This window comes from Girardinichthys multiradiatus, chromosome 5, assembly GCF_021462225.1.
Source record: "Girardinichthys multiradiatus isolate DD_20200921_A chromosome 5, DD_fGirMul_XY1, whole genome shotgun sequence".
Classification (NCBI taxonomy): domain Eukaryota; kingdom Metazoa; phylum Chordata; class Actinopteri; order Cyprinodontiformes; family Goodeidae; genus Girardinichthys; species Girardinichthys multiradiatus.
The window spans coordinates 31,120,528-31,135,090 of record NC_061798.1 but is presented as its reverse complement, the minus strand read 5'-3'; the positions used below and the strand labels follow the sequence as shown (position 1 = coordinate 31,135,090).

Sequence of the window (14,563 nt, the reverse complement as noted above, 5' to 3'; positions counted from 1 at the left end):
TCATCACAAAATTCAGCTGTGACAGCAATTCACAGCAGCTGAGATGCTGATTAATGAAAGATTTACACAATCGAAGCTTGAAAAAGCAATTCTCTATGAAAACAAAAATAGTTTTTTATCTCAAAAGTTCACCCCTCCTGGATAACACTAACGCTTGGAAGCAAATAACTGGATTTGGCAGCCTCAACCTAATTCCCCTTGTGTTGGCTTTAACAATTACAGTCAGAGTTAAACAGTGGGATTACATTTAATTTTCAGATTTCTCTGGTGACCTGTTTCTCTGTTCAATTTGCAATTTGCTATCTCCTGGTGTTTTCTTTTTCTTCTGCGCAGTCATTCTCCTTGCGCCTCAAATATTGTCATATTAAATCTTATAACACATCAGTTGTTTTAAATCACTTAGCGAACAATAATCTTCACAAATATTCCAAAAGACTGCTTTCTCCCAATTGTGAGACATTTAATTGTAAGGTCAACCAAAAGTTAAGACCAAAAACTCTAAATAAAATTGTTAAAACCGCAACATTTAGACATAGAAAAAGGCGAATACACACTCTCACACATACATACATGCGTATAGTGCACTGTGTGGAATTGGCAGAGAGATTTGATTTTACGCTTCATGAATGAGACAGATAAAATGTGGGGAGATTAGGACTGAGGTAATTCGAGAACAGGCCTTGCAAGACGAGTGGATGGGCGTAGTAAAAGGTGGAGAGGTGGCTAATGTGTAAGGAGTAAAGAGATAATACAATAAAAGGGAAAAGGATAAAGAAAGACATACAGCAGAACAATACAGGTTTAATGGCAAGGATTTTTACAATCTCTATTGTGAGCGAACAGGGTGAGACAAAGATGTTCAATCAGGAAGTGTTAGCCAGGAGGAGAAATGACGCAGGTACAGGGGTTGGACAATGAAACTGAAACACCTGGTTTTAGACCACAATAATGTATTAGTATGGTGTAGGGCCTCCTTTTGAGGCCAATACAGCATCAATTTGTCTTGGGAATGACATATACAAGTCCTTCACAGTGGTCAGAGGGATTTTAAGCCATTCTTCTTGCAGGATAGTGGCCAGGTCACTACGTGATACTGGTGGAGGAAAACGTTTCCTGACTCGCTCCTCCAAAACACCCCAAAGTGGCTCAATAATATTTAGATCTGGTGACTGTGCAGGCCATGGGAGATGTTCAACTTCACTTTCATGTTCATCAAACCAATCTTTCACCAGTCTTGCTGTGTGTATTGGTGCATTGTCATCCTGATACAAGGCACCGCCTTCAGGATACAATGTTTGAACCACTGGATGCACATGGTCCTCAAGAATGGTTCGGTAGTCCTTGGCAGTGACGCACCCATCTAGCACAAGTATTGGGCCAAGGGAATGCCATGATATGGCAGCCCAAACCATCACTGATGAACCCCCATACTTCACTCTGGGCATGCAACAGTCTGGGTGGTACGCTTCTTTGGGGCTTCTCCACACCGTAACTCTCCCGGATGTAAAGGTGGACTCATCAGAGAACAATACATGTTTCACATTGTCCACAGCCCAAGATTTGCGCTCCTTGCACCATTGAAACCGACGTTTGGCATTGGCATGAGTGACCAAAGGTTTGGCTATAGCAGTCCGGCCGTGTATATTGACCCTGTGGAGCTCCTGACGGAGAGTTCTGGTGGAAACAGGAGAGTTGAGTTGCACATTTAATTCTGCCGTGATTTGGGCAGCCGTGGTTTTATGCTTTTTGGATACAATCCGGGTTTGCACCCAAACATCCCTTTCAGACAGCTTCCTCTTGCGTCCACAGTTAATCCTGTTGGATGTGGTTGGTCCTTCTTGGTGGTATGCTGACATTACCCTGGATACCGTGGCTCTTGATACATCACAAAGACTTGCTGTCTTGGTCACAGATGCGCCAGCAAGACGTGCACCAACAATTTGTCCTCTTTTAAACTCTGGTATGTCACCCATAATGTTGTGTGCATTTCAATATTTTGAGCAAAACTGTGCTCTTACCCTGTTAATTGAACCTTCACACTCTGCTCTTACTGGTGCAATGTGCAATCAATGAAGACTGGCTACCAGGCTGGTCCAATTTAGCCATGAAACCTCCCACACTAAAATGACAGGTGTTTCAGTTTCATTGTCCAACCCCTGTACATAATGAGAGTGATTTTCTAATTTAAGTCTTTCAATTTCGCTAAACTAAATTCTTCCAAATAACCTTCTTTGAATTGTAATAAGCAGCTCCTCGGAAGCTGGTCACTACAAATCTGTAGAGCTCAGATGCCAAGAATGCAACGATGACATTTTATGATTTTATAGGTGTGTCTATTCTAACGTCTTTAAAATGTCAGTTTTAATTTTAATGCCTCAACTTTTAATAGCAGTATTGAAAGAAGCAGCGATTACATAGCAACAGAGGACAAAAGTTGGGTCTTAGGGTGATGAGAAGTATATTCATATTTCAAATAAATTAAATCAATTCTCATTCTAATATTCTAGACGTTTTTTTCTAAACGTACTTTTAACTATACTTCTAATATCAGATGATTTTTGAAAATGCTATTGCATCAAGATAAAGACATAATAAATATACCTTTGTATAGGTCTTGGGATTAACCTAAACTGGTTTAAGATGCCGAAAAAGCATTTAGCATTTAAGGAACTATGTGCTTTGACAATAGACATGGTAAAACACAAACTGGAATGGCTTATATGCAATGTACAAGTGTAAAGCTAAAAGATGTCGATACATTTCTAAATACATTGAGCTTCAGGGAGGGGACTGATACATCAAAAATGTTTGGTTTTTGGTGGGAATGATCTTAACAATTAGACATCAGTTGTTGTCCCGATTTCACCAATCCATCCCCAGCTTAATGTTAACATTTCAATTTGTTCATATAGTAATTTTTGTCTAACATGTTTGGAAAGGTGTAGATTGAAGTACAAACCTATATATTCCTACCCCATTACATGACTCAGTTTAAAACTACTTTGCCTCATTTAATTATTTAAACGATTTGCCGTTTCAAATTAATGTTTAGTTTCCCAACTATATTTTGGTGTTTTTACAGTGCCATTCCTCTCCTAGATTAAATTGTAAAATGATTTATAATAACAATCGCTACTCAATCTACAAACATGTTTCTACTGTAGTTTTAGACAATAAGCGGTTAAGGGATGCCTTAACCGACTCACCTTCACACTCTGAAGGTGAGTCTAGAGTGTGAAATCAACCAGAATTTTCCCGACTAAGAACCTGCAAGTAGGGCTAATGTCAGGTCAGTTCTGATATGTCTGGCAAAAATGAGTAAGCATTACTCTCTCAACGTCTTCTGTTGTAGACATAACACGTTGCAACTGACCTGAGCCGTTGCTCATGTTAAATCCAGTTTAAACAAATAGAAAAAAAGCTAATGTTAGCAGTATGGCTTTAAAACAAAAGTCCTCTGCTACAAAAAGTACTGGCAAAAGCAACACATGAGTTTATCAAAAACATACCTGGTCAGAAAATGCCACAAAGCCCAGAGTAAAGGACCAGCAGACAGTGGTCCCTGTGTATCACCTCAAAACAGCAAGGCCTTTGTTCTGGCTTGTTGTTAACCCTCTGTAAACCCAATTCAATGTTGTAGAAACATTGATGGTTTGGATAAAATTAAAAACTGCCACATCACACCTTTAGTTTAAAAGTTGCATGTAAACTGCAAACATATGACCCCCAACCTCCAATGGTAACATAAACGGCCATTTAAACATCATTCTTTTGGGTGTACTTTAATTTAGCCATCTCATAAAACTAATAATAAAACAAAAAAAATAAAATATATAATTGCAGCACAAATTATAGTCTTCATACATTGTTTTTTAATAAAATAGGGGCTGCTGTTATGACCAAAAAGCATACGATTTTAAAAGCTAAATACAGTCAATAATTTTCTGATTAGAGTCGAAGCTCGCTTAAAGATTGAAGTTTTGCAGGTGATAAAATATATAGAAATAAACAAATAACTTTTCAACCTCCACCCATTATTCTGGCAGACCTAAATCGAGTGAGTCATAATACAAGATACACAGGCTTGGTAAAAAAAAAAAAAAAGACCTATGAAATAAACAGCACTTTAGAAAAATAAGACCTACTGTACTCCTTTTTTCAGTTGACATTATACAAAAAAGACTGGGATTTAGCATGATCAAAAATACTTAAGAAAATAAACATTATCCAAAAAGCAGCCAGAAATGGCTAGGTTTTTTAGAGTGTTTTGATATTAACACCAGATGGGTCTTAGGCTTGATCATGCCATGCTTGGCAAAACCTGTTTTAGCAAAACAATGCAGCTCCCAGCTCAGGGAGTTTGACAGAGAAGCTTCAAAAACAACCTGTAAATCTAACACCTCGATGTCCTTGTACCCTGCAGCCATTTCACCTGACAGCCACCATAGCATGTCATGTCACTGACATCAGTATCAGGCTGGGGAGAATAATTAATGTGATTTTCACACACAGAAAACATCCGTATTTAACCAGGCAGAGGCAATCCGCTCAGAATGGGTTCTGAAGACAAGTGTGTGTGTGTGTGTGTCTGTGTGTGTGCATGTTTGAGTGGATGGCTATTACTACCATGTGGGGGCCTAAATCAGTTGCAGAATCATTAGGAGGACCTGCCTGCTTTATTATCTTAGATTGTGTTTAGTGTTTATTAGTTCTGACTAAGCAAGGAGTTTTTTTCTAGTTAAGGTTGGCTTTGGTAAACAAAAAAAGATCCTCTAAAGTCACAGAAGCCTGCTGTCCCAGGGCCGAGCTCCATTCGTGGCAGTGCCAGAAGACAGCATGCCGGAGCTGCTGCCGCCAGTGCTGCACCATGCCGGAGGGAGCTGTTTTTGTGGAAGCTGTTCATGCAATAAGTCTTGGTCATCCTTTCAGCACGTCATACACACACATAGTGCTATTTATTTTCCATCTCAAGTCAATATAGCCACCTTATGATATGTGTCTAACGCTGTTTATTAAATAAAAAACAATAAAGACATTATCATTTAAAAGTAACAGGCTAATGACATCCCGTTTGCCGATAATCAGCATCGGTTTCCACAAAAACAGTGGCAGGCTTTTACGGCCGGTCTGGCACCAGGGGAGCCAGGGGCTTTCTCGCAGGATCCCCTGGCTCCCTCCGGCATGCTTCTGCCGGCCACTGCCACAAACTGAGCGCCCCACAGATAAAACTCCGCCCCCTCATTTGAATATAAGAACATGAAATTAAAAGAGTTTAAAATGAAAAACGGGGTTAAAAAGTAAAAGTTGCTGAAATACATAAAGTAGCTTTACAAAATCTTTAAGTAAATTAAATAAATCTTTAAGTAAATTAAATAAGTCTTGAAAAGATTAAAATTTCTCTTACAATAATTATTTTGTTTTATTTCATGGGCATATTTATTTATTTCATGGAATATTTATTAATAATTTATCAATAACGGTATTTATTTTTTTATTTAATTTTGAATGAAACGGCTCTCCATACTAGTCTAGTTAGAGATTCAGTGGTATGACCTTAAACAGGCTGGTCATGCTTGAAAAACCTCCAACATGGCAGAATTAAAACAATTCTGCAAAGAACGGGTACAATTTCCTTTAAAGCGATGTAAAAGACTGACTACCAGTTATCACACGCTCAGTGTACAGGTGCATCTTTACTGTTTATATATGAGGATGTGCAGAAGACATCCCTATGTAATTCAACCAACACTTATAAATAAATAACTAGCAGATCAAAGGGAGGAGCCCACAAAGGAAAATCTGCATTAAATATGCACATCTGCCTTTAAATATATGCCTATTTTATAGAAGGATGGCCACACTGTTTGAAACTGTAGAGTTTCTGAAAGAAACACAGATCAGCTTTGCACAGATCAAATTTCTCATTTTGACAAAGTTTTTAGATGCTTGTGTGTGCATATGAATGTGTGTTTCATTTTTTTTTCTTCATTTTTGAAACGGTACTTTGATCTGCACAAGGCTGGCTGCAGAGAAGAGTTAAACTCTGCTCAGGCAGCTGATGTACTGAAGAAGTTGGAGATATCAATCTTTATGCAAGACGTTCATTCATTAATTACACTGCTATCACTTGGCTTTATTTCCGCTCTATGATCAAAAACCCACATTGGGAGTCAATCAAAACTGTCCACTCAACTGAGCGCCTGTCATGTCAGTGTGTGTTCACATCATCCTCCCTGTGTAGCTTACAATGCCAAGTTTGAATGAAAATTAGCAACTAAGAATAGTCCTTGTGCTTCTGTAGTGGAGTCACTGCTCTTATGGATGCACTTTTAATTAATTTCTACCAGTAGAGTAGTTTAAATCTACCCTGACCATTCCAGCTTGAAAACAAAAATCCCAGGGCTCTCAAGTCACACTTGTTTTGTACTAAATGAAAAACCAACAAAAAATCCACACATCTTCCAGTAATGAAAAACCACAGGTGTTTCACAAGAAAAGGAAAGCAGATCTTGGCTTTAGGAGTGTGAGCTACTATCTCAATGCTTTTGTGTAAAGAGTCTAAAATGGTGAGTAGTACCTACAGTTGATCATGAAAGATGTCAGGTGGAGCCACCAACCCTGGTTTTATTGTGCTTAATGCTAGCTTACTTATGTTATCATTTTTGTCACCATGACCGGCGGTTTGCTTTTCGTGCGAGGAAAGAGACGAGGCTCAGGATGCAGTTTGAGATGGCGTTTATTCCAAACTGCCGATCACATGTTCAACACACCTGTAGTGATTACAAAAGCTGGCTTTCTACCTTAAGGTAGTTCCAACTCATACCAGTTGAAGGGGTGACAAAATAAAACAAGACATAATACACCACAAACCATAAATAATATTAATACACATTACATACATGCAAATTATGAGACTAAACTAATCTACAATCAATCTAACTTTAACTTAATCTAACTCTGCAGAGCATTTCCCTTCCTAGTTGATAATGGTATGCTCCACTCCACCCAGGAGACACACCTGTCGTGAGACTCAACAATTAACGTGACATTTCCCCACATTCCCCCTGTCACAGAAAGATGGCCAGTCCCTCTGCCTGAAAGAATGTTTTACCTAAACATCACTATAAATGAAATGAACTAAACAAACACATTTATTCCATACATAAATATAATATCAATAAATAGTATCAATAAATAACATCAATAATCAATTATAGGAATGGAGCCCCTAATCTCTATCACAATTCTAACATGCTGTTGTTCTCAGTCTGGAAAAGTATGAAAAAATATTCATGTCTCTCCACTATCTAAATATCAAATAATGGAGAAACACAAATATTCTTTCATACTTATCATACATACCATTTAGATTCTAAATGTTCCATCCATCCATCCAAACAATGTCTGTAAAGACCCTCCATTTGAGAGAAACAAAGTCAAATGTTATTAACTTCTGTACATTTCTTAAGCTAGAATTAAAAACTACTGTGTGTGCAGGCAAGATAGTGTCGTGCATGAAAATTGCTTTATTTACGTAATTCCCCAAATATTTTAGGTAACTAAAGCATTGCATTGACAAATGACTCAAATGCATATAGGAAATCACATTTAATGCGTATCATAGATGCCTTTTAGCAGCAATATCATAAGACTCAGTATATTTTGTGGCGTAGCCACATTGCCCCCACCTAATTTTGAAGCTGCTTATTTTCCCCTTCTGCACAAACGTGGACTGTAAATTATGCCTAAACTGATTAGGCGACCTCGAGTACAAGGTAACCTATTAAGCTTGGCAATTAGATCCTGGCATCATTCTCAATGTCATTGGTATTTGCAAGCTGGTAGCTTGAAAGTGAAGAAAGCGGGTTTAATGCACCATTACACTCCTCATAAGATCTATCTGTGCAGATCATCATACTTGCAGTTGTTAATCAAAGGATTTTAAATGTTTCAAAATCACTGAGTAAGACGCTAATTTTACTCTCAACTGAATACAATTAAAACATCCCAAATTTGTTTGTTTAAGTAGGTATGATGCAAGTTAATGGCACAAAGTGCTGAGCAGAAAATTAATTTGGACTAAAAAATTTCTCTAAAGTGTATGTAGTAGCAAGGTAATATAAATTAAAAGTCAGATAGCTGATTACGATTTGTCTAGTTTTTATTTCAAAAGACCATGTTGTTTTTGTCCATACGTGACTGAAAACCTTCCATTGAAACCTTGAGCTTTTGGGTCAGTTGGTAGAAGTTAATGGAAAAAAGTCATTATCTCATTTCAACCCCTTACATGTTTGTAGACCAGCCACTTTGAATCAATATCTGTCCTTTGCAAATGTTCCCTCTGTTGGCCCATCCTGACCAGATAAATAAAATCCTGTGAGTATGACGAATGTCTGAGGGAAAACAATGAGCCTTCAGGCAAGAGAATTCAGTTTACTAGAAAGTGAAGGAAACCAGACAGAGAAGGGCAGTCTAAAGGGAGGCGGAAGGGTTTCATTTAAGGAAAACACAAATACGGATCAATTTTTGTGATCAAGGAATTAAATTGTTCACAGCAGAGAGAGATAACAGATTGCTTTTAATTGACTTTTGACGAGAACCTTGAAGGAGAAAATAAACTCTGATATACACAGTCTTTGTAGCAAGAATAAACATATACACTAAAAATGGGTGGCAGTCATTTCTCCCCTTTGCCATTCAGTTTAATTGCAGTTCTTGTATATTTACACCCAGCTTTTTGGGAAAAGGAACCATCTTGAGAATGGAGTCAATGGGCTGGTCTGTGGAGAAGAATGTCCTCTTGGGGACAAAAAAGTCTAAAGTTTTTCACAGGAGTTTGCATCCACCACAGGGCATTTCCTACACACTTTTCACAGGCAATTAATTTAAATATATTTTCTGTTTATCTATTCATAATTTACTCTAAGGTAATGTTGTTATGAGAATCTTATAAATCATATCCACCAGCAGGAGGCCATTCAGAGTTTTTTTTTTTTTGTTTGATCATAGTAAAAATGTCCCATATTTCTTTGAACCGGACGGATATCTTGAACAACACCAGTGGAAATAGAGTTTAATATAAAGTCTCCAGTAAATAAAGTACATTTAATTTGAATGATACATTATATTTCATCATTTGTGTCATAACTTATCATAATAACTAATTCCCAAGAGAAATAAACCTGTGCACAATTGTTTAAGGACATGGGTAAAAAACGGTTTGTCTGCAGATATGAAAGTAGGTTGAGACAAACAAAAACTGTGCAGATGTGAAATATTACAGGAGTAAATATAAATGGCGCCCATTGAATAGACCAGCAACAAGTCAGTTTAGGCTAAACTGGTATTGTGTAAATAACTATGTGTTCACAGCTAAAATTGTCTCATAATTATGTTTAATCTGTATAAAAGTTTGCAACTTTTATAATCTCATGCAACACATCTACCTAATATTAGGGTAAATTAAACTTTGACACATTGATAGCCTATTTACTTTGATTGCTAGAATTTAGAAATTATATGTCTATTCTTTTTCTTATTCTTTTTGTGTCTCTGCTCTGTTCTCTCAAACCCCCAGTCGGTCGTGGCAGATGGCTGCTCACACTGAGCCTGGTTCTGCTAGAGGTTACTTCCTGTTAAAAGGGAGTTTTTCCTCTCCACTGTCGCTACATGCATGCTCAGTATGAGGGATTGCTGCAAAGTCAATGCAAGCGACTGACTACTGTCACTACATGCTCATCCAGGAGGAGTGAATGCTGCAAGTCAATGACAGAAAAATGTTTTAACCAATTTGAATAATAAATCGAATCTGACTGCACTGTTTGATAGTTAGGATTAATTGAAATGTATGTACCTGACTTTTGTGAAGTGCCTTGAGATGACGTGTTGTGAATTGGCGCTATATAAATAAAACTGAATTGAACTATATTTTTTTCATTGATGTCATGTAACATAAACACATAGCAACATGAAGAAAATGTAGGTTTTATTAAAAAAGACATGCAGAAAGAGAAACTACATGTACAAATATACTGTTTTATATTTATGCGGGAGTAAAATACTGCCACAAAATTTTTCCATCGACAGCCCATGACCCCTTACTTTAATTACTGAATTAGTTTAAAATATGTTAAAGATTGGAAATAAGATGCTGCCCATGTATGTATGTGTACAGCTTGCTTGCATTATTAAAAGGAAAAACATTAGAAACCAGTGGGCTCTAGATGGACAAACTTTACCAGTTTATTATATTACCTAGTACCCCTACACATAGACCATTCTAAAATAGCCAAGCTCTAACACTAAGTAGTTTAATCTAACCTCCCCAACAACCCCGCACCATTCCAAACCCATTATAAACTGCCTTGAGGCAACATGCGTTGTGAATTGGCGCTATATAAATAAAACTGAATTGATTTGAAAATAAAACTGTATTAGAAACTGGAAAGGTACTCAGCTATTACACATTTAGTAACATTTTGTTGAATGTCTCAGTATTATTTCCTAATAGTTGGTTTTTCACCCTCAAGACTGCATGCTGTTTTATGATAAAATCATATTTTTAATTAATAGAACATTCCAGAGAACTTTTGCTTGAAATCTCTCATTTCTGCTGGCTATCACCTACTGTAAAGACCTTCAAGGGAACATTTATCATTTGTTTTATTGTCCGTGGCTGCTGCTGCACTGTCAGAACCAGAGGGTGGCCTACACTGCAGATTCTGTTCGCAGCTGAATGCATAACTCTTCCCTGCACGGTCCAGATGAGAAAAGAAGAATGGCAGAGATTTCCAGCCGTGACAGATGAATCAGTTGTGGGTCACAAGACATTACATCTGGAATAAGAAAGCAACTCGTTTTTATAGAAAACTGAAAAAATAAATTCAGAAGCCAGCAGAAAATATGCATAAACACACATGAATGCTTATAAGTTCATTTTAAGCCTGTAAGTCCTTCAGGGAGATAAATGTAAGCAGCAAATGTGTTCATAGACTAATGAAACAGGTTGCAGCACCAACAATGGACTCGTTAAAAGTCGAGCATCATATGTTGGGTTGTGACACTCAAGAGTTCTTTGTAGCATTAAGGCACACCGTTAAGTAATAAAGATCACCTGCAAAAAGTAACATTTAGAGATTTATACGTTTTAAAAATAACAGTTGATGGACCGGTTCAACTTTAAGACGTTTAAAATCTAAATGCGTAAAGAAAACTGCACATATCCAGCTGCCCATCGCGACAATCATGAAGTCAGCAACAGTGAGAGGAGTTCTGCTACATGCAGAGATATGATTCATAATTGTAGAGTTTGGATGGAAACACCAGAAGAAACACCGCAAAAGAGTCCAGCGTCTTCGTTCGTGATGATGGACAGAACAAGGTTCGGGAAAATAAACAACATGTCAGCTCAAGGGCGCACACTTACACAAAGAGGAAAGAATGAGTTGATTTTAGCAGCGCAAAGAACAGGTAAAAAAAAGTTGTTTCTTTACCTTTGGGATCAGACCTCTTCATGCGCATCTGGCAGCCCCACCAAGCCCACCGTTCAGCTCCCGGGCCGGTCCATTACAGCCGGCAGACTTCGCCAGAACCAAAGTGCATCCAACCGCGTTTAATATGAATTAGAAAGAAAGAAAGAAAGAAAGAAAGAAAGAAAGAAAGAAAGAAAGAAAGAAAGAAAGCTTGCGGTGGTGCAGATTCTCTCTGATCCAATCAGATAAAGTCCGATCACTTTTTTTGTTTTGTTTTGTTGCTCTATTTATGATTGAAGATTTTCTTTTCCAATTGAATTCTCGCTCCTGTTGGTGATCCGGAGACTGGAGTAAGTCTGACTGAAAGCGCCTGCATGCTGAGGTGTCGGTGCTCCTTGAGCGCACAAAGTCTTGGAGAATAGACGGAGCAATTTCCGGCGAAGCTTTTCAAAATAATACCCTTAATTTCGTAGAATAAAAACAATACTGTACACCGGGTATTATTAACCATAGATCTATGTAAACAGAAGTACAAAATAAGTAGAAAGGTGTAACAGTATGGAGGTTAGCCAGAGATTTAGCCGTTGAAAAAATAGATAATTGAAACAAGTATAGAAGGTAAATGTTTGTCATTATTCGTGTTATAATAAATTACTTTACAGTCATGAATAAAAAAAAAACCAGAAACAAAAGGTAAAATTGGTTAGGATGCCACTAAGTGAGTAGAACGTAAAAAAATGCATGTTTTGTATGAAGTTAGTTCCACTTTGAACACAAAATATAGCACATAGTATGTAAGAGGTGTTTGCATGCTGTCAACAAATAGCTTGGTATGAGGTGGGGGCATTAGAGGGTTTTGGAGTTCAGCATTATGGCCTAAAGTGTAAATAATGTGCTCACAATTATGCACATGCAAATAAAAATGCACTGTTTAATCAAATCTCCATCTGATACAGATGTCTCAATGAGCTGCAGTTAAGATTCCAAGCATATTATCACAGTTGCCATATTTTTACAACTAAAATAAGAGCAGAAACCTTAAAGGAAAAATGATAACAATTAGAACTCCAACAAGTAGGATATCCATTAAAAATCACGTGGTGAATCAGTCCATCAACAAATTGATCTGAAATCTTGAAACTCAACTTGATTACCTTACAGCTAAAGAAGACAGCTACTCTGCTACTGACACAAAATAAGTACATACACCCTACTGCAATATGCCTTTCTTTTTTAATTTAAACAGTATATAAAAAATATTTGCACATACAAATACATGTACATGTTGTTCCTTTATCCTCATTTTCAATTCAATTCAAAAATACTGTATTAATCCCAAAGGGAAATTAAATGTTGTTATAGCTCATATTATGAAGGTTTCCTCAAAGAGCCGTTATTTTATTTCCTCTACAGATTATATATTTATATTAAATGCTCGTACACTGTGAGCGTTTGAAACCGAAGTCAAATTCCTTGTTTTTGCTCACAATCTTGGCCAAAAAAGCTGCTTCTGTTTATTGTAAGTTTAGAAAGCCTGCAGCTGGGAAAACCTGCTGTGAAATGTGATGTAACTGAAAGCAGCCAAAATATTTATTTACTATTCCTACTGTAGATTTGTCTTAGTTATCGTTGATCTCTTTATTGTGAAACAGGTGATTTCAGCTTCCAGTGAGGTTCCTAAAGGCAGCAAGCTTCACATTACTCTGAGCTTGATCCTAACTGAATATAATTGAATGATTTATTTTCACGTTTCTGACTGATGAGAGGTAGTGTTGTGCTTCCCATTGTCCAACGGAATTTTAGAGCGAGTGATCACCGCATAGGCTTGTATTTTATGTTTCCTTGACTAATAATACTAAAAACAAGTAGTCTGAAAATGAGTCTTTATGCTAAACACAGGTTATAGGGTATACAGTATATGGCAAAATGTAATGAAAAAAGGAGAAGATGATGTGGGTTGGGGGCATCTTTGAAATGCTTTTTCCCAGGTGGGTGTAAGCTGCAATCATCAGAGCACAGTAAGCAGAAAAAAAACTAAACTAAAGCAGAAGCAACAGCAGGATCCACATAAACTCCTACGAGCTTAATACGGTGTAGTGTGATGTTTTCTGAAAACTCCTGGCAGTATTAAGCTTGCAGCAGTTTGCGCAGCCATTGAGGGGGAACAGATGTTAGCCATATAGAAGACGAGGGGGGGTCACCTGTCAAAGGCTCTGATCGTGCTGCAGGATCATGCATACTGCTTGGTATATCCATATTGATGTGTTTGAGAAGGTACAGCAGAAGGAAGATGACAGTCTTGCCTGTTTGGTTGAAGAATATGAAGTCAGGTAAAAGCAAAGTAAACCACAGTACCAAGATTTTCTGCATATGCCTCCAGGTTTTTAGCTACGATATTGTACAACTGATAGCAATATCAAAGAAGTAAAAAAATAAAATAAAATCTAAAGTCTCTTTTATATAAATCTTAAGATGTTTGTGTAAGAAAATAAAATGAAGTGTTTGACAGACTATGCTTTTTCTCAATATATTGAAACAGATTTTTCACTTATATTTTTAGACAGATTCCTTTTAATAACTTTGTTCCAATAAAGCGGCTTTGAACTGTCTGATCTTGTCATCTGCATCTTCTCAAAATTCTGCACCAACATGAAGACAGTGTTAATCCATCCTGCACGTAAATGTGCTCTATGTTTCTAGGCAGAATATTGGATATCATGAGGTTTTAGGATAGAGTAGACATAGTTGAACAAAGAAAAACCATCAGAACTTGGGGATAGACGAAAGACACTCTTAGATAACTGAATCACTGGTATGCAAAGTCGGATAAGGAGGTTAAAGGTTATATCTTTTTCAGATTATCAATACATCAAGCTTTTGTTCAGCATCAAAAAGAAAGCCCAGCAAAGTCTGTGAAATCAACACCATATGACTCCTATTAGTAATAGAACTCTGCTCAGTGCTAGTTTGGGGTAATATGTTACTGTGTGCAATGGTAAGAAAATTATATAGCAGTACCTAAGGGTGTATATAATTAGAATGACATTTGAAAATGTTACACTAGTGTGTTTTAAAGCCAGGATTTACAGCAA

General features: G+C 37.2%; 1 protein-coding gene across 2 annotated transcripts in view; it reads right to left on the bottom strand.

Annotated features, from left to right (window-relative positions):
* Nucleotides 1-11,853, bottom strand: part of gcgrb (glucagon receptor b) — a 73,791-nt gene extending 61,938 nt beyond the window's left edge. For both annotated transcript variants that reach the window (XM_047365553.1, XM_047365554.1), the window contains exon 1: nucleotides 11,493-11,853. The gene's annotated coding sequence lies outside the window, so the exon portion shown is untranslated. The remainder of the gene's footprint in view (nucleotides 1-11,492) is intronic.
* Nucleotides 11,854-14,563: the final 2,710 nt, after the last annotated feature.